Raw genomic sequence first — 19,618 nt, forward strand, 5'->3', positions numbered from 1 at the left:
GAGAACAGGATTCAAAGAAGACCTCAGAAGATGTAAGGATCTCCCGTGCTCATGGATTGGCAATATTAACATAGTGAAATGGCCATCTTACCAAAAGAAATATACAGTTTCCATGCAATTGCATCAAAATACCAACACAATTCTTCACAGACATGGGAAGATCAATTCTCAACTCCTTATGGATAGACAAAATATCCAGGATCGCTATAACAGATCTCAACAATAAGGGAACTTCTGGGGAAATCACTCTCCCTGTCCTCAAACTGTACCACAAAGCAATAGTGATAAAATCGAGTGGTATTGGTACAAAGATACACAGGTCAATCAATGGAAAAGAGCTGATGTCCCAGAAGTAACTCCATATTCTTGTGGACACTTAAAAGTTGACAAAGAACCCAAACACGTACAGTGGAAAAAATAATGCGTCTTCAATAAATTCTGCTGGTCTAACTGGCAGTCTATATGTTAAAAAAAAAAAAAAGAAAGAAAGAAAGAAAGAAAGAAAGAAAGAAAGAAAGAAAGAAAGAAAGAAAGAAAGAAAGAAAGAAAGAAAGAAAAAGAAAATAGACCCATACTTGTTGTCTTGCAAAACGTTCAAGGACAAATGGATCAAGGACCTCAACACTAAACCAGATACACGGAATATGATGGATAGAAATTCAGAAAGAGCCTCATACTCATTGGCACAGGGGGAATTTCCTAAAAGAACTCCAGTGGCTCAGGCTCTAAAATCAACAGTTGACAAATGGGACCTCATGAATCTGAAATTCAGCAAATAAGCAACCTGCAGATTGGGACAAACATCTTTACTTACCCTACATCCTACAGAGGGCTCATATCAAAATTTTAAAAGAACTCAACAAGTTATCCTCCAAAACCCCCAAATAACCCAAATGAAAAATGGAGTACAGAGCTAAACAGAGAACTCACAATGGGGGAATTTAAATGGCCAAAAAGCACTTAAAGAAATGTTCAAAGTCCTGAGTCATTGGAGAAATCCAAATCAAAACAACCCTGAGATTCCACCTCACTCAAATCAGAATGGCTCAGATTAAAAACTCAGGAGACAGTAGATGCTGGTGAGTACTTGGAGAAAGAAGAACACACCTCCTTTGATGGTCGCAATGGAAATTGGTTCAATCATGCTGGACATCAATCTGGTGGTTCCTCAGAAAAATGGAAATATGTCTAAGTGAAGACCCAGTGTTGTGCTCAGATCATGAAAACCCCAAAGAGAGCACCAGGAACCACGAATCCTATGCAAGCACAGGAGGGTCTTTATTCAAGCTTGAGCTCAGGCCATAGACCTTCCTGATGGTGCAACAAGAGATGAGAGGGGCCCAGAGATCTAGGGGAAGGGGTTTATAAAGGAACAAAATAGATGCAGGTGTTTCCAAGCCTTGGACCTACATGAGATTGTGAAGGGATGTTGGCCTTTAAGCTGATTGGTTTACAGCACCTGGTTAAACCATAAGGAGGCACATACATCAAAAAGAGCACCTCAACCTGGGAACAACTTATGTTTTCTTATCCCAGATGTCCTTCAACAGAAGAATGAAACAGGAGTTGAGAGTCCTACATACTGATCCATAGGCAGCAAGAGAGCCTGGTATGGCTTGGGCTTTTGAAACACCAAAGCTCAACCGGGTTCGATGCCAAGTTTCCTCCAACAAGGCCACATCTAATCTAAGAAGGTCACATCTTCTAGTTTTTCTGAAAGAGTTCCACTGGCTGATGAATAAGCATTGAAGAATGTGGGCCAGTCTTCTTCATTCCATCCCCTTCCCCCTCCAAAACCACCATGGAATTAGAGCTCTACACATGACAGGCATATATATTCCTCAGATCCTCTACACTATAACTAAGGGGAGCCTTACCAAAAGGTGTCTTCACATTCGTCTGTCCTTGGGAACCCTCGTTTTTCGCAAGGACAATTTCATGGGAGCTTTGTCTTTTTCAGCATAGTATGACATCCTTCTCCTCATATTTCACTTTCATGCAGTGTAGCATAAACACAGCTTGGACATTGACGTTTCCCTTCAAATTCTACAGTTCATTCCAAGATATTGTCTCAGACATTATACCAGGATATCAGAATTTCACTCAGCCAGTATTTTGTGAAACTGATCACTTTCTCAGACAGCAAAACATCTTGTTCTCTCCAGGTTCTCACAGATAAATGAATATATCACACAAATTAGTAAACCAGAAAGATTGAAGAATGTTGGCTTCTCATGCTGCTGGAAGAAGCAGGCCCAATGGGACAGCAGGGCAGTGTCTCTGCTTCATGCCTTCTAAGTGGGCACACATATCCAGAGGGAACTTTACTCTTGTGAGCAGGTACAAAATTAAATGGTGAGGAATGCAGATATGATGTTTTATTAGTTGTTCCTAGCACACAACCAAATCCTAATACACTGAAAAATGTTAATTATGTACCTTAAAATATACTTAATAAACTTTCTGTGTGTGTGTGTGTGTTTGTGTGTGTGTGTGTGTGTGTGTGTGTATGTATGTGTGTGTGTGTGTGTGTGTGTGTGTGTGTGATTTTTCATAGAGTACTGAGTTCGGGGAGCAGACAAAACAGATGGATAGATGCTTCAGCAGGTAAGAGGTCTTTGATCTTCCAGAGGACCTGAGGTCAGTGACCAGCACCCATGTTGTGAAGCTTACAACTGCCTGCAACTCCAACTATGGAGGATGCAAAGCCTCTGAGCACTGACACTCACATCCACAACCCTCCTTACCTCTGATTGGGGATAAAATCTAAACACGAAAAGAATCAACTATGAAATCTTAGTACTTGCCCTGTTATATTTTGAATGAAAAATGTTTCTGTTTACAACATAATTATACCAGTCCTTGGTGAGAAAGATCATTAAAGTTGGAGTCAGGTGACATCTCATGACCCATGTGAGAAGAGCAGAACTTCAAGTGTGCTAGTGAGTCAGTCCATAGGCAGGAGAACTGGGGCGACTGATGGAGTTCCATGGATTCATGGATGCAGGAAAACAGGGAAAGCAGTGCTCCCAGAGTCCTGGCATCTGCATGACACAACAGGAAAGGCTTTTGAGAGGTTCCAGGATCTATTTATTACCACTGGATATCCCTAAATGAGGCAATGTGTCCTCACAGTCCTAAAATCCTGTGTGCAATACATGGTACATGGTAGGTCCTCAACACAGTCCACCCTGAGCCAGCATTCTCCTTCCTATCTTAGGATGAGAATGGCTGAAATCAGACAGTATGACTGAGAGAGAGAGACCACTTGGAAGTGTTGCAAAAAATCCAAAGATGAAAAGCCTTAAGTGGAGATGCCGGGAATCAAACCTGGTGCCTCATACGTGCTAAGCATGTGCTCTACCATTGAGCTACATCCCCAAACTTGTATCCTGCCTGATCATTTCATATATGAACTCACAGAGACTGAAGCAACATTCAGAACCTTCCAAGGATCTACATCAGGTATTTGTGTATAATTGATGGTGTCCAGTTTAGTGTTTTAGAGTTTTTATGTCATTTCTTGTATGACAAAACATTTCTATTTTCAATAAAAAGAAAATAAGAATATTAAGAGCAAATAATCGTGCGCTCTTCAAAATTTGACCGACCTACAATAAATAACACTGAATTTTTTGGACTCCTCAATTTTAACTCAGTTTTATTTTGGATTATTAGTTCAGGTAACAGAAAAATGTCAAATACATAATACTGTTACTGAATTAGCAATATGCTCTCATATTTCAGGGAACTAAAGTTTCCTGCAACTTCCTGAACACAACTCTATTCTTTTTTAAAACATGCCTTAGCTTTCAGGCCTTGTTATTTAGTAACTTAGTTTTTCAATGAAAAACAGAACTATTACTGTTCAAATGGTTCCCTACTCGGCTGCCACTGCAGAACAAAAGCTGCAGGATCTCCATATCACAGAAGCAACAACAGGACTCCTAGAGGAGTCCCAGTGAGGTTCCAGTATTGACAGAGTAGCAAAAGCCAAGGCCTTGAAACAGACCAAGGACTCACTGAAATGAAGATTTGTAAGTAATGATGTGTGGACAAAAGGGTATACTGTGTGACACACTGTGACACACCACAGCTTCCACAGTGAGATGTTGTTATGTTGTTGTGTTTGACCTTCTCATTTGATTTTGAATGTTATTTTTTCTTTGTCTTGTTGTTATTATTTTTGGTGGGGGTCATTTGCAAGGGCAGAGGGTGGAAATGGAGGGACAGGAAGATGAGTGAAATTGGGGTGCGTGATGTGAATTCATAAAGAATCAATATAGAGATAAAAGGGTGTAATTTCTTATCTGAATTATCACTTTTATATGTTCCTAAAAATAATGAAATTATTTACCTAAAATGCATCATTGAAATTGAAGCCTTCAGGTGTAAACATTTGAGTCACGTCTGAGTCCCAACTGAAGGATGTAATGACTCCTCTCTTTGGAATGAATTGCTTCCAGATGCTTTATTATTAATCACTGTTTTTAGCTCTCACACCCTTTTCCTATGGTGTCATCACTTCACACGTCCCAGTGTTTGTGTTAAGTGTGTGTTAAGGCACTATCAATCAAAGTAGGATCTTCTAGACCTTATCCTTAGAATCTCATAAATGTTTTCATGTGTAATTTGATATGTGAATTGTGTCTTGGGTATTCAGAACTTCTGGGTTAATAGCCACTTATCAGTGAGTGTATACGATGCAGGTTCTTTTGTGATTGGGTCACCTCACTCAGGATGACATTTTCCAATTCCACCCACCCACTTGCCTAAGAATTTCATGACTTCATTGTATTTAATAGCTGAGTAGTATGATGTTCTCCAGCTCCACCCACTTGCCTAAGAATTTCATGAATTCATTGTTTTTAATAGCTGAGTAGTATTCCATAGTATAAATATACAACACTTTCTGTATCAATTGCTCCGTAGAGGGACATATTGATTGCTTTCGTACAGGCTGCTGACTGAAATACTTAACTTTTTAAGAAACAGTCCTACAGCCTATTAGACAAATCTAGACCATCTTTCCTTGACTTGGTCACATTCACACATGAAACTATGACAGTCAAATGTAGGAATGACTGCTTCCTCACACAGCATGAAATTCAGTACTGTTCATCTTACTGTTGAGTCGTTCCTTTCCCAACCATGAGCATAATGTGTCTGCTATTGTAGATCTAAGCAAATCGGACATTTCACTAAACTTCAGTACTTGCTAATATGTTATTATGAAGTTAGAAAACTGAATATGTTTTCCCTATCACACTTTGCTGTTTAGGGCATACTTAACATTATGCATTGGGGTATAAAATAGAGTACATCTAGAGTTTAGAGGGATGCTGTGAAGACTGAATCACACCAGTTATATACCCCATATAAAGAGATAATGTAGCTCTCCACTTCCAGATCCAGATCAGCCTGGGCGGCAACACCACATCTCCAGGTCCTGCAAAGAGGCAAGAGGGGCTTCCGGACAGCCATCGGGGAGAAGTCAGTGTGCTCTGGTGAATCCAGCAGGCCCCAGCAGGAGCCTCCAGGTGTCTGCTTTGGGATCTGAACAGCCTGGGCCACAGCACTCGGTCTCCAGGAAGTGCTGGAGACCTGGTGTGCACCCAGAGGCAGTCTGGGAGCACACAGCACAGCTTTCTCCGGTGGCATTGAGCTTAGGTTCCAGTCCTGAGGCCTCTGGCTGGAGCCCTCAGATCTCTCCACTTCCGGATCCAGATCAGCCTGGGCAGCAACGCCACATCTCCAGGTCCTGCAAGAGGCAAGAGGGGCTTCCGGGAGGCCAGCAGGGAGAAGTCAGTGTGCTCTGGTGAATCCAGCGGACCCCAGCAGAAGCCTTCAGGTGTCTGCTTCGGGATCTGAACAGCCTGGGCAACAGCACCCTGTCTCCAGGCAGTGCAGGAGGTAAGCTGTGCACCAGAGGCCACCTGGGAAGAGGCAGCTTGCACTGGTGAGTCCAGCATTGACAAGACCAACTAACACCAATGAGAACTAGATGGCAAAAGGCAAATGCAGGAACGTGACTAACAGAAATCAAGGCAATATGGCAGCATCTGAACCCAATTCTTCTTTACCAGCATGTCCTGGATACCCCATCACACCAGTAAAACAAGAATTGGATTTAAAAATCACTGGTCATGATGCTGGTACAGGAACACATGAAGGACATACTTAAAGAAATACAGGAGAAAATGGATCAAAAGTTAGAAGCCCTTGCAAGGGAAACACAAAAATCATTGAAAGAAATCCAGGAGAATACAAAAGCCAATAATGAGGAAATGCAAAAAACACTTACAGAAATACAGGAGAACTTTGGTCAACAGGCAGAGGTCATGAAAGAGGAAACACAAAAATCTCTTAAAGAATTACAAGAAAGCACAAACAAGAAAGTGAAGGAGCTAAGCAAAACCATCCAAGATCTAAAATCAGAAGGAGAAACAACTAAGAAAACTCAAAGGGAGACAATTTTATAGATAGAAAGCCTTGGGAAGAAATCAGGAGACATAGATGCAAATATCAACAACAGAATACAAGAGATAGAAAAAAGAATCTCAGATGCTGAAGATTCCATAGAAACCATGGACTCAACAGTTAAAGAAAATGCAAAATGCAAAAATCTTGTAACCCAAAATATCCAGGAAATCCAGGACACAATGAGAAGACCAAAGCTAAGGATTACAGGCATAGATGAGAGTGAAGATTTACAACTTAAAGGGCCAGCAAATATCTTCAATAAAATTATGGAAGAAAACTTCCCTAACCTAAAGAGAGAGATGCCCATGAATATACAAGAAGCCTACAGAACTCCAAACAGACTGGACCAGAACAGAAATACCTCCCGTCACATAATAATCAAAACACCAAATGTTCTAAACAAAGAAAGATTATTAAAGGCAGTAAGAGAAAAAGGCCAAGTAACATATAAAGGAAGACCTATCAGAATCACAGCAGACTTCTCACCAGAGACCATGAAAGCTAGAAGATCCTGGGCTGATCTCATGCAGATTCTAAGAGAACACAAATGCCTGCCGAAACTACTATATCCAGCAAAACTCTCAATCACCATAGATGGAGAAACTAAGATATTTCATGACAAAACCAAGTTTACCCAATATCTATCCACAAACCCAGCCCTACAAAGGATATTAGGAGGAAAACTCCAATACAAGAAGGGAAACTTCACCCTGGAAAAAGCAAGATAGTTACCTTCTTTCATCAAACCCAAAAGAAGATAACCATTCAAATATAAAAATAACATTGAAAATGACAGGAAGTAATAATCACTATTCCTTAATATCTCTTAACATCAATGGACTCAATTCCCCAATAAAAAGACATAGACTAACAGACTGGATAAGGAAACAGAAAAAGTCTTCTGTTCCTGTCATAAATATCATTTCATCCAAGATGATGATTTACTGCACTCCCTGACTAGTTCCCTGTGTTATTCTTGGACTCTAGGAGTGTCCCTTCCTCTAGGCCTTTCAAAGGCAAAGCTGCTGGCTGTGGTGACCCATGGAACTGTAACCCTCTGCTGCGGAGGTGGATCACTCAGGAAGACGAGTCACTTCATGCCTAGTTCCAAGTCTAGTGACACAAATTTCCTCAGAGAAAAAATCAGAAAGTGATGCAGTAAGTCACCTAATGTCCTCTTGTGGCCTTCACATGAATGTAAACATGTGAATCACACACACACACACACACACACACACACACACATTCATATACATACACCCCCTAAACACAGGCATGCACACAGGCACTCACATACACATGCACAAGCCCTCTCACACACACAAACAAAACCTAATCCATCATGAACTAATGCTTCTAACTTTGCCTGTAAAAAGTGATAAGCATGAAAGAGTTGTACAACAGACCACAAACACCAGGTTGCTCTTGAGAGTCACCAGGGAGCAGAGCGCAATGCTGATGACTGACAGAAAATGAAGGTGTCTGACAGGGAGGGATCTGGGTAGTCATACCGTAGCCTTCTGGAGAAGGTTGGAATGTCTGGGAAATGCATCTGAGTGCAACAGAATTCAATCCGATTATTGATACCATATTGTCTATGTAGGACCCCTGTATGCACGGTTTGAACTGCTCTCTTTACACAGAGCCGCCATGAAGTGATTTATTGAGCACTAGATTTGTGGTGATCCGGAAGTGGAACTGCCCTAGTATACCCTTGAAGCTTCCAGACACACCAGCAATACATTAACTTGGGTCTATTTGGCACTATGTAAAACTTGATCCCTTTTCATTAAAAAGTAAGATTATTGGTTTGCTGCCACCCCGTGGCTGTAAAGAGAACTGCATCAGTGTGAGTCAGACTCTATGGCTGGCAGGGAGAGAACCTAGACTGTGAACTGGACTTGATAGGACCTTACCTCTGGAGTTTGCTGCATCTTCCTCCTCCATATATTTTCATGGCATATAACGATTCATACCTTAGGCATATATAATACACCCCAGAGATTGGAACCCGATCCTAGTCTGAGGTGAAGATAAAGAATAGACATGATGGAGCTATAGAAGCTAGGATGAGTCTAAACAGGAACACACAGCTGCAGGCACACACAGAGCACACAGAGGAAAATCCATTTGTGCATCTCATTCATTTGCTCCATGAAACTCAACACAATACTGTCACTATGTATAGAAAATATATACATGTACATCCTCTATCAAATGTGTGTGTGTGTGTGTGTGTGTGTGTGTGTGTGTACATGCATGCAGCAGGAGGCAGAACAGAGCCTCCAGTTTTGCATGTCAGGTGCCATTTTCCTTAGACAAGGTATGTCACTGGCCTGCGACACCCCAGCTAGGCTAGGCTGACTGCTCAGCAATACCTGGGAATCTGGGTCTCTACATTCACAGGCAAGCATGTGCTGCCACACCCATTTTATTCTTCCTGGGGATGGAACCAAGGTTCTCCTGCTCACAATGTTATCATGTTACTGACTGAGCCACTCTACTCTCTTATTCTTTTCTCAATCAGAGAACAAGTATTTTTTTCCCTTCCCCAATATAAATTTTCAAACAACAGTAAAAAAGCACATACGACCATAAGTAAACTGATATTAGGCCTGAACCCTTCCTTTAGACCAAAGGGCTGCCTTCCCTGGGATGCCCTGACAGTGAGTTGTGGGCCACACATACCTGCACTGAATGGTGATAAAAGCACTCCCCGTTTAGGCTATTCTACAGTTTAATGTCTGTGGTACCACAGGGTGCTTTCTCACATGGGACCACAACTCCACAGAACAACTGCCTCTGGTCAGAAGGAAGGGAAGACAAAGGACCTGACTTACCTATCATGTCCCTTGTGATCTTGTCACTCTTGCTCTGTCAATGTGCCGACAGGACTCCACGTGACACTTGTTCTTGTCTGGAGCTGGTGTGCATGGGGAGTCCACAGGATTCTCTCACCTTACACTAGGAGGCAGAGAACACAGCTCCACCAGAAACACATTATTTAAATATGACGTACTGTAATAACTATACTAAATTTGTGTTTGCACATGTGTGTGTTCATGTGTGTGTGTGTGCTTGTGTGAGTATAGTCATGTAAATGGCATACTAAAAGTGTGAAAGCTAGAATACAATTTTATTTAGATTCAGCAGTCTCCTCCAATCTTCTTTAGAGGGAGGGTTTCTCTTCTTTCTGCTGCTGTAGTATACTGCATGTATTGTACTACATGTATTATATTACGTGTTCCATGTATTCCAGGCTACCTGGCTCGTCAGATTTTAGCTAATTCTTATGCCCGTGTCTCCCATCTTGCAGTAGGAATCCTGAGATTACAGATCATGAGGACCACAAAGGGCATCAGATTATTTCAATCTTCTTATATCTGTGGAGGTCTGTTTTGTGACCAATTATATAGTCAGTTTAAGAGAAGGTACTGTGAGTTTCTGAGAAGAAGGTATATTCTTTTGAATTAGGATGAAAGGTTCTATAGATATCTGTTAAATCCATTTGGTTCAAAACTTCTGTTAGTTTCACTGTGTCTCTGTTTAGTTCATTTCCATGATCTGTCCATTGATGAGAGTGGTGTATTGGAGTACCCCAATTATTGTGTGGGGTGAAATGTGTGCATTGAACTTTAGTAAAGTTTGTTTTATGCAGGTGGGTGCCCTTGCATTTAGAGCATAGATGTCCAGAATTGGGAGTTCTTCTTGGTAGATTTTTTCTTGATGAGTATGAAGTTTCCTTGCATGTCTTTTTTGATGACTTTTGGCTGAAACTCAATTTTATCTGATATTAGAATGGCTACTCCAGGCTTGTTTACTGGGACCATTTGCTTAGAAATTTTTTTTCGAGGCTTTAATTCTGAGGTGGCTTTTGTCTTTGACACTGAGGTGTGTTTTCTGTATGCAGCAAAATTCTGGGTCCTGTTTACATATTTAGTCTGTTATTATATGTCTTTTTATTGGGGAATTGAGTCCACTGATGTTAAAAGATATTAAGGAATAGTGATTGTTGCTTCCTGTTATTTTTGATGTTATTTTTATGTTTGTGTGGTTACCTTCTTTTGGGTTTGTTGAAAGAAGATTACTTTCCTGCTTTTTTAGGGTATGGTTTCCATCCTTGTGTTGGTGTTTTCCATTTTTATCCTTTGTAAGGGCTGAATTTGTGAAAAGATATTGTATAAATTTGGTTTTATCATGGAATAGCTTGGTATCTCTGTCTATGGTGATTGAGAGTTTTGCTGGGTATTATAGTTTGGATTGGCATTTCTGTTCTCTTTGAGTCTCTGTAAGATCTGCCCACTAACTTCTAACATTCATGGTCTCTAGTGAGAAGTCTGGTATAATTCTGAAAGGTCTGATTTATATATAACTTGAACTTTTTCCCTTACTGCTTTTAATATTCTTTCTTTGTTTAGTGCATTTGGTGTTTTGATTATTATGTGACATGAGGAATTTCTGTTCTGGTCCAGTCTATTTGGAGTTCTGTAGGCTTCTTTTATGTTTGTGGGAATCTCTTTTTTAGATGAGGGAAGTTTTCTTCTATTAATTTTGTTGAAGACATTTACTGGCCCTTTAAGTTGTAAAAGCTCGTTCAACTTTTTGTATTTTTTGTTTTGTTTCTACTTGATTGATTTCAGCCCTGAGTTTGCTGATTTCCTGTCTTCTACTCCTTCTGGGTGAACTAGCTTCTTTTTGTTCCAGGGCTTTCAGGTGTGCCATTAAACTGCTAATGTATCCTCTCTCAAGTTTTTTTGGGAGGCACTCAGGGCTATGAATTTTCCTCTTAGCACTGCTTTCATTGTATCCCATAGATTTGCATATGTTGTGTTTTCATTTTCATTAAATTCTAAAAAGTCTTTGATTTCTTCCTTATTTTTTTCTTTGACCAAGGTATCATTGAATAGAGCATTGTTCAGTTTCCATGTGTATGTGGGCTTTCTGTTGTTTTGTTGCTATTGACTGTTGCTGCCAGCAGCTACAGTGAATCAGGTCCTGGAAGAGAAGCTGAGGGATGGATGGGGAAGCTGTGAAAAGAATGAGGGCCAAGACTTTTAGTTTACTGATAGCAGCCAAAACTTTAATGGAGGTCAGACCATTTAACAGTTTGGGCAAGCCTCTCCTCCCAGCCTCCGGGGGTGAGTTCCAGGGAAGTAGTCTGGCTGTTCAATGAGGGTTGGCAGGGAAGTAGTCTGGCTGTTCAATGAGTGTTGGCAGGGAAGTAGTCTGGCTGTTCAATGAGGGTTGGCAGGAAAGTAGTCTGGCTGTTCAATGAGTGTTGGCAGGGAAGTAGTCTGGCTGTTCAATGAGGGTTGGCAGGGAAGTAGTCTGGCTGTTCAATGAGGGTTGGCAGGGAAGTAGTCTGGCTGTTCAATGAGGGTTGGCAGGGAAGTAGTCTGGCTGTTCAAAGAGAGTTGGCTTCAATGCTCAGGCATCTGGGCAGGTCACTTGCTTAATTCAGGAATTCATAGACCTGGAGGAACAAAGAACTTAACCTTCACTCTAAGTGTTCTACCCTAGGTGGAGCAGGATCCTGACTAGCACTGGAATCCCTGCTCAGCTTAGGCTAGGAGAAGTTGAGCTTGACCAATGTCAAGTTCACTCTGAGCACTCCACCCTAGGATAAAAATTCCTGCTGTAACCTACTTCCCTATTATACCCTAATATCATATTCCTGCCTGAAGCCCTTGTCCTTGGCCAATGTCAAGTTCCTACCATGTGGCATGACACCCCAATATGGCTCTGTACAATTGAAGACCACTTTTACTCCGTAGTGATGTGATAGGAGGCATGGGATTAGTTCAATCTTCTTATATTTGTTGAGGTCTGTCTTGTGACCAATTATATGATCGATTTTGGAGAAGGTACCACGAGAAAAAAAGGTATATTCTTTTGCTTTAGGATGAAATGTCTTATATGTATCTGTTAAATTCACTTGGTCCAAAGCTTCAATTAGTTTCACTGTGTCCCTGTTTAGTTTCTGTTTTCCTGATTGGTCCATTGAGGAGAGTGGAGTGTTGAGGTCACCCACAATTATTGTGTTAGGTGCAATGTGTGCTTTGACCTTTAGTAAAGTTTCTTTTATGAATGAGGGCGCCCTTGCATTTGAAACATAGATGTTCAGAATTGAGAGTTCTTCTTAGTGGATTCTTCTTAGACCAGCAAGAAGTGTCCTTCCCTGTCTCTTTTGATGACTTTGGGTTGAAAGTCAATTTTATCTGATATTAGTGAAGGACCCCCCCCCCCCCTCTTTTGGGAGATCAAGTCTCGGGATGGTGCACACCCAAGAAAACATGAGAGACGGGCTTGATGCAAGGACAGGAGGCAGTTTATTATCAGAGCTCCTGGCTGACCTGTATCTCACGCAGGAGATAGAGGAGTCAATCCCCAGGCTCAAAAGCCAGGGGTTTGTATAGGAAAAGTCAGGGGATTTGGCACGCTTTCACATGATTGGTTGATACAAACATTGGTGGGAGGAATTGGCGAACAGTTACATCAGGAGGCAGTACATGCACATGGGTGCATCAGCAATGTAGGAGGGCGGGCAGCTTATCTTTGTTAGCAGGCAGTCTGGCTAACATCAAACTATATCAAAGAAGCGGGGCACAGAATGCCACCAGTCCAGATGGCTCATGACTCAGTGGAGATTGTCCTGGCATGTCCCTTATCTTTATGGTCAGTCAGTTCCTGGAATAACTTAACAGCCTTGTCTCAGGCCTGTCCGGGCATGGTCAGCATTATACTGTTCTGTTCCCTTCTCTAGGTCTTGTTCACTGCCTTAATTATGGATTCTTAGAAGTTCTAACTCATTTCATCCCCCTCTTCTTCTACTGTGTAATTCTAATCTTAGAATGTAAAAATTGGTATCTTCATATGGGGAATGGTAATCATATCCTTCTATTTTAACTATGGGTGGATACTGGCGTTGGAGAACCATAAGCTGCACTGCATTTATCCTATCCCTAACGAAAGCAAGTCCCTTATTTATCAAGCAAGGGCCAAAGATTAAAACCAAACATATAAAAAGAATAGGTCCCGCAAGGGCAGAAAATAATGTGGTCATCCATGGAGACTTGGAGTACCATGATTCGAACCATCCCTGTTGTTCTCCTCGTTCTCGCTTTCTCTTTTCATGTCTTTCTCTTCATTTCTGCATAGAATCTCTGACTACTCCTGTGTGGTCCACAGAAAAACAGCATTCTTCTTTTAAGGCTGCACACAGTCCTCCTTCTTTTAAAAATAACAAATCTAAACCTCTTCTATTTTATAACACTACTTCAGATAAGGAGGTCAGAGATTTCTCTAAGGCATTAATGGATTTTTCCAGCATCTCTAAGTCTTCATTTACCGCTTCCTTTAGAGTCTGAAAATACTGAGCTCCTTGTGTTCCTTCAACTAGGGCTGTTACACCCGTCCCTACTCCCACCACAAGACCAGCTTCCAGCATCATAGCTGGAGTTAGGGAAACTGGCTCTCTCTCTATTCTCTCACTGGTATACTTATCTTCTAGGTAGGAAGCAGGGTGATAATACACTCGGGCTAGAAGCTGAACCATGACACAGAAATCACGAGAAGGGTCACAAACACTAGTTGATATGCAGTGGGTAAGCCCTGTGTTACAGGCCCACCAGCCAACTGGAGATGGTACAAGGTAATAGCTAGTATCTGTCCTGCCCACAGAGTGAGTTCGGCCACATAGATGATGGTGGGAAGGGGGAGGTGTCCCTATGCAAAGACCGGGGCTCTCCCCTGACACTGTCATGTCAGTCATGGTTAACTTCTTTCCCATCCCCCAGGAGCAGGAAGCATGATTACTGGTTTTATTGAAATCCCCATTGTAAGCAATTCCTTCATAGTAAGGGGGGCTGGAGGATAAGCATAACCAGCGGTCTATAGTGGCATCTGGATTGGTGCTGTTAAGGGCATAGTCAGCTCCTCTAACCAGGTTTAACAGTCTCTGCCCCTTTGAGGGATATGTAGGGATTATGGCCGAGGGTCTGTCAGGAATGACAGTGTTAAGGGATTTTACAGGGACAGATGGGACAGTTATAGGGGTCAGAGGCTTGGACCTGGCAGGAGGACCCTGTTCTGGGAGGATCTCGTTGGGTCTGATGGGCACACTGGGATGGTTCTCTACTGTCAGTTTGATTTTGAAAATCAATCCAGGATCTGTTCCTGAGGCATGCACTTGCAAACCACAACTGTTTCCCCTAAACCAGCTCTGACGCTCTTGCCTCCCTTTGTTAGTGAATTTTATAAGTATCTGGATACAATATTTACCTTTGCAAACTCCATTGGGGCTGTTGCTATGGGCACACCCATTCTCAGGGTATTTAGAACTGTCTCTCTCACCCTGGTTTGGCTTATCATAGCTACCATTCCTCTTTACTGTGATCAGGTCCCAAGAAGAGGATGGATTCCAGTAAATATCTCCCTCGGTTTCACAACCCCATGCAGCACAATAGAAATCAGATGCCCCTATGCTGGAAGTTCCTGACTTGTCCTTGGACGGGGCACACATAAAATGCCGCAGAGGAAGGTTGGACAGGTAGAACAGCCCTGAGCACCCATATGTGCTCCCAATCCCACTTGTGATGCTCTGCTTTTCAGCTGGTGGTTCAGGAGGTCAGTGTGGTCAGGGATATCCCAGGAAAGTGATCCTGCTGCTAACTTACAAATATCAGGCATGAGGTCGGGCCACCAAGTCCAAGGGGGGTGTACAGTGGTTGAGGGGCTGCAGATAAAGTTTGTGAAAGTTTCAGAGTGCTCAGGGACTGGTGGCTTTGGTTTGGGCACTTCACCTAAAATTAGATACTCTGGGTGTTTTCCTTTTCAGGGGTTGCAGACAAACTCTGTAAGTATTTCAGAGTACTCAGGGACTGGTGGCTTTTGTTTTGATGTTTCTACTAAAATTGTGGTAACCAGTGTATTGTCCTGTTCAGGAGCTGCAGATAAAATTTTTAAATCTCTGAGAGTGCTCAGGGACTGGTGTCTTTTGTGCAGACACTTCACCTAAAATTAGGATAACTAGGGGAAAGTCCCTGTGATCATCTTCAGATAAAGTTTGTCAAAGTCTCAGGATGCTCAGGGACTTTTTGTGGACACTTCACCTAAAATTAGGTTAACCTGGGTGCTTTCCTTTTGCGGGGCTGCAGACAAACTTGGTATATGTGTCAGAGAGCTCAGGGATTGGTTGGTTTTGTTTTCCTTTTTCCCCTAAAATTTGCATAATCTGGGGCGCGTCCTGTTGAAGAATCATAGATATACTTGTAGATGTTTCAGAATGCTCAGGGACTGGTGGCTTTTGTACAGACACTTCACCTGAAATTAGGGTATCATGGTTGTTTTCCTTTTGAGGGGCTGCAGACAAACTCAGTAAATGTTTCAGAGTACTCAGGGACTGCTCGCTTTTGTTCTGATGTTTCCCCTAAAATTGTGGTAACTAGGGTATTTTCCTGTTCAGGAGCTGCAGATAAACCTGGTAACCGAGTCACAAAAGAATATACATGGAATGCAATCTCTGATAAGTGGATATTAATTAGCCCAGAAACCCTCAATACCCAAGGCACAAATCACATAAAAAATGACCCCCATGAAGAAGTACGGAGAGGGTCCTGATCCTGGAAAGGATTGACCTAGCATTGGAGGGGAATATAAGGACAGAGAAAAAGGAGGGGGGTGATTGGAGAATGGATGGAAAGAAGAAGGTTTATGGGACATATGGGGAGGGGGGATTCGGGAAAGGGGAAATCATTTGGAATGTAAACAAAGAATATAGAAAATAAAAATATTTTTTTAAAAAAGTAAGATTATTGGTTTGCTGCCACCCCGTGGCTGTAAAGAGAACTGCATCAGTGTGAGTCAGACTCTATGGCTGGCAGGGAGAGAACCTAGACTGTGAACTGGACTTGATAGGACCTTACATCTGGAGTTTGCAGCATCTTCCTCCTCCGTATATTTTCATGGCATATAACTATTCATACCTTAGGCATATATAATACACCCCAGAGATTGGAACCCGATCCTAGTCTGAGGTGAAGACAAAGAATAGACATGATGGAGCTATAGAAGCTAGGATGAGTCTAAACAGGAACACACAGCTGCAGGCACACACAGAGCACACAGAGGAAAATCCATTTGTGCATCTCATTCATTTGCTCCATGAAACTCAAACAATACTTTCACTATGTATAGAAAATATATACATGTACATCCTCTATCAAATGTGTGTGTGTGTGTGTGTACATGCATGCAGCAGGAGGCAGAACAGAGCCTCCAGTTTTGCAAGTCAGGTGCCATTTTCCTTAGACTAGGTTTGTCACTGGCCTGGGACACCCCAGGTAGGCTAGGCTGACTGCTCAGTAAGTCCTGGGAATCTGGGTCTCTACATTCACCGGCAAGCATGTGCTGCCACACCCATTTTATTCCTCCTGGGGATGGAACCAAGGTTCTCCTGCTCACAATATTATCACTTTACTGACTGACCCACTCCACTCTCTTATTCTTTTCTCAATCAGAGAACAAGTATTTTTCCCCTTCTCGGATATACATTTTCAAACAACAGTAAAAAAGCACATACGACCATAAGTAAACTGATATTAGGCCTGAACCCTTCCTTTAGACCAAAGGGCTGCCTTCCCTGGGATGCCCTGACAGTGAGTTGTGGGCCACACATACCTGCACTGAATGGTGATAAAAGCACTCCCCGTTTAGGCTATCCTACAGTTTAATGTGTGTGGTAGCACAGGGTGCTTTCTCACATGGGACCACAACTCCACAGAACAACTGCCTCTGGTCAGAAGGAAGGGAAGACAAAGGACCTGACTTACCTATCATGTCCCTTGTGATCTTGTCACTCTTGCTCTGTCAATGTGCCGACAGGACTCCACGTGACACTTGTTCTTGTCTGGAGCTGGTGTGCATGGGGAGTCCACAGGATTCTCTCATGTTACACTAGGAGGCAGAGAAAGGAGAAGGCAAGCTCATGGGAGAGAGAGGGAAGGAGATGAGGAAGCACATGAAGTACAGGGATGGCGAATTCTGACTACATTCAGACAAGGGGATGTTGTGCACTTGATTCTTCTATGTGCCTCTCACAGATCCTCCCTATACACACACACACACACATGCATACACATGCACATCTCCACCAGAGATTCATTATGTAAATGTAAAGACATACATTCATAACTGTACTAAATTTTTGTTTGCACGTGTGTGTTCATTTGTGTGTGCATGTGCCTGGGTGTGTGTGTGTTCTTGTGTGAGTGCAAACATAAAAATGGCATATTAAAAGTGTGAAGGCCTGTGGACAATATTTTTTAGATTCAGTTGCCTCCTACAACGTTCTTTAGAACCACGGTTTCTCTTCTTTCTGCTGCTGTAGTATACTGCATGTATTGTACTACATGTATTATATTATATGTTCCATGTATTCCAGGCTACCTGGCACGCCAGATTTTAGCTAATTCTTGTGCCCATGTATCCCATCTTGCAGTAGGAATCCTGAGATAACAGATTGTGAGGACCACATGTGCCCTTTCCCCTGATTTGTTAGAAATGAACTCAGATCATGAAGTGTGCTTCAAAAGAAGAGCTTGTACTTGCTAAGCCTCCTGCAAGTTAAAAATGTTATCTTCTCAGCTCCATAATCAACTTTAAAATTCTAACTGAAAAGTGACTCTTTCTTCTTCCTTTTTAGATACCAGTGATAACCTGAGCCTTCCTGTCCTGACACTCTGGAATTCTTCCTTTTATGAAGGGCTTCAGCCTCCTTCTCCTCTACCTCTAGCACAGCGACTTACTGACTCGCTTGGTGCACCTGCTTGCTGTCTTGGAACCTAACTCCAAAGGGATGACTTTCTCTGTTTCTCTTATCCCTCTCTTCTTCTTTCCCAACAGCTAACAAAGCTTATAGCCTGTCTACTTGTTGTGTTTTTCTTTGCAAAATGGTAGGTTATTCTTGAGATTAAACAAAAAGCCAATTGTTCACTGTGCAAAATAAGAGAATATTTAAATGTCAAGTGGAAATGAATGTGCTAGGAAAATATAGCCCAACAAGAGTTGCATAGTGTGTGACTATGACCTCAACAATAAAGAGGCAGAGGCTGAAAAAAAAAGGAGGCAGATGCTGGAAGATCACAAAATGTTCAAAGTCAGCCTGCTCTACATAGTGAGTTGCAGGCCATCTAGGAGTATATGTATAATAGCACCAAACCACAGAAGGATACACACTAAAGGAAGAGATAATGCTAACGCAAGTGTGCTGAATGGATTTGTGTCACCTTCATACAAGCTAGAGACATCAGAGAGGGTAAGCCTCACCTTAGAACAAGCCTTACCAAGAACATTCCATAGGCTGCCCTGTAGAGCAGTTTCTTATTGAGCGATTGATGAAAGTTTGTCCTTGGTTATATGAGAAGCAGGCTGAGCAAGGCAATGAGTCAGCCAGTAAGCTGCACCCCTCTATGGCTTCTGTATCAGCTCCTGTCTCTAGTATCCTGCTGTGTTTGATTTCCTGCCCTCCCCTTCTTGGGTGATGAACAGTGATGTGGAAATGCAAGCCAAGGTAAACCTTTCCTTTCCAACTTGCTTTTGAGCACTGTGTTTTATATCACAGCAACAGAAACTCTAAAAGAGACAAATTTGAAAGATATTCGAAGAATAATAATCTTTTACACAAATAAATGTAACACAAGGCCTATCCTGTCAAGAAGTCCAGTGAAGGAAATCACAGTCAGTAAGGTAAACTCCCCCATGTCTTCTCTCATTTATTGAATCAAGAACTATATGTACATTGAGAGTGTCAATGTGTGTGTGTGTGTGTGTGTGTTTTACCATGAGCACAAGAAAATAGTCTTTGAGGACAATGAGAATAGAGAGGACAATAAACTATGTGACATAAAAGCAGAAGGTATATCTATTTGCAGAAGGGCACACAATGGAAAAAAGAGTAAAGTCTAAAATTTTAGAGTAAATTGGACACAGTATGAACCCAAAGAAATCTATGAAAAGATAGGGATAATTTAGTCACTCTCCAGAAAATAGAAACAAAGAAAATTATCTTGAAATCAACTTGAAAGAAGCACCCTGTTGCTGGTAGAAGAAACACACAGACACACAGACACACAGACAC

The 19,618-nt window shown here is 42.0% G+C and overlaps 1 non-coding gene across 1 annotated transcript; it reads right to left on the minus strand.

Annotated features, from left to right (window-relative positions):
* Positions 1–3,309: 3,309 nt before the first annotated feature.
* Trnaa-agc (transfer RNA alanine (anticodon AGC)) lies at positions 3,310–3,381 on the minus strand. Its single transcript has one exon. It is a non-coding gene; the product is annotated as a tRNA-Ala (tRNA).
* Positions 3,382–19,618: the final 16,237 nt, after the last annotated feature.

Source organism: Apodemus sylvaticus, chromosome X (genome assembly GCF_947179515.1).
Source record: "Apodemus sylvaticus chromosome X, mApoSyl1.1, whole genome shotgun sequence".
Classification (NCBI taxonomy): Eukaryota; Metazoa; Chordata; class Mammalia; order Rodentia; family Muridae; genus Apodemus; species Apodemus sylvaticus.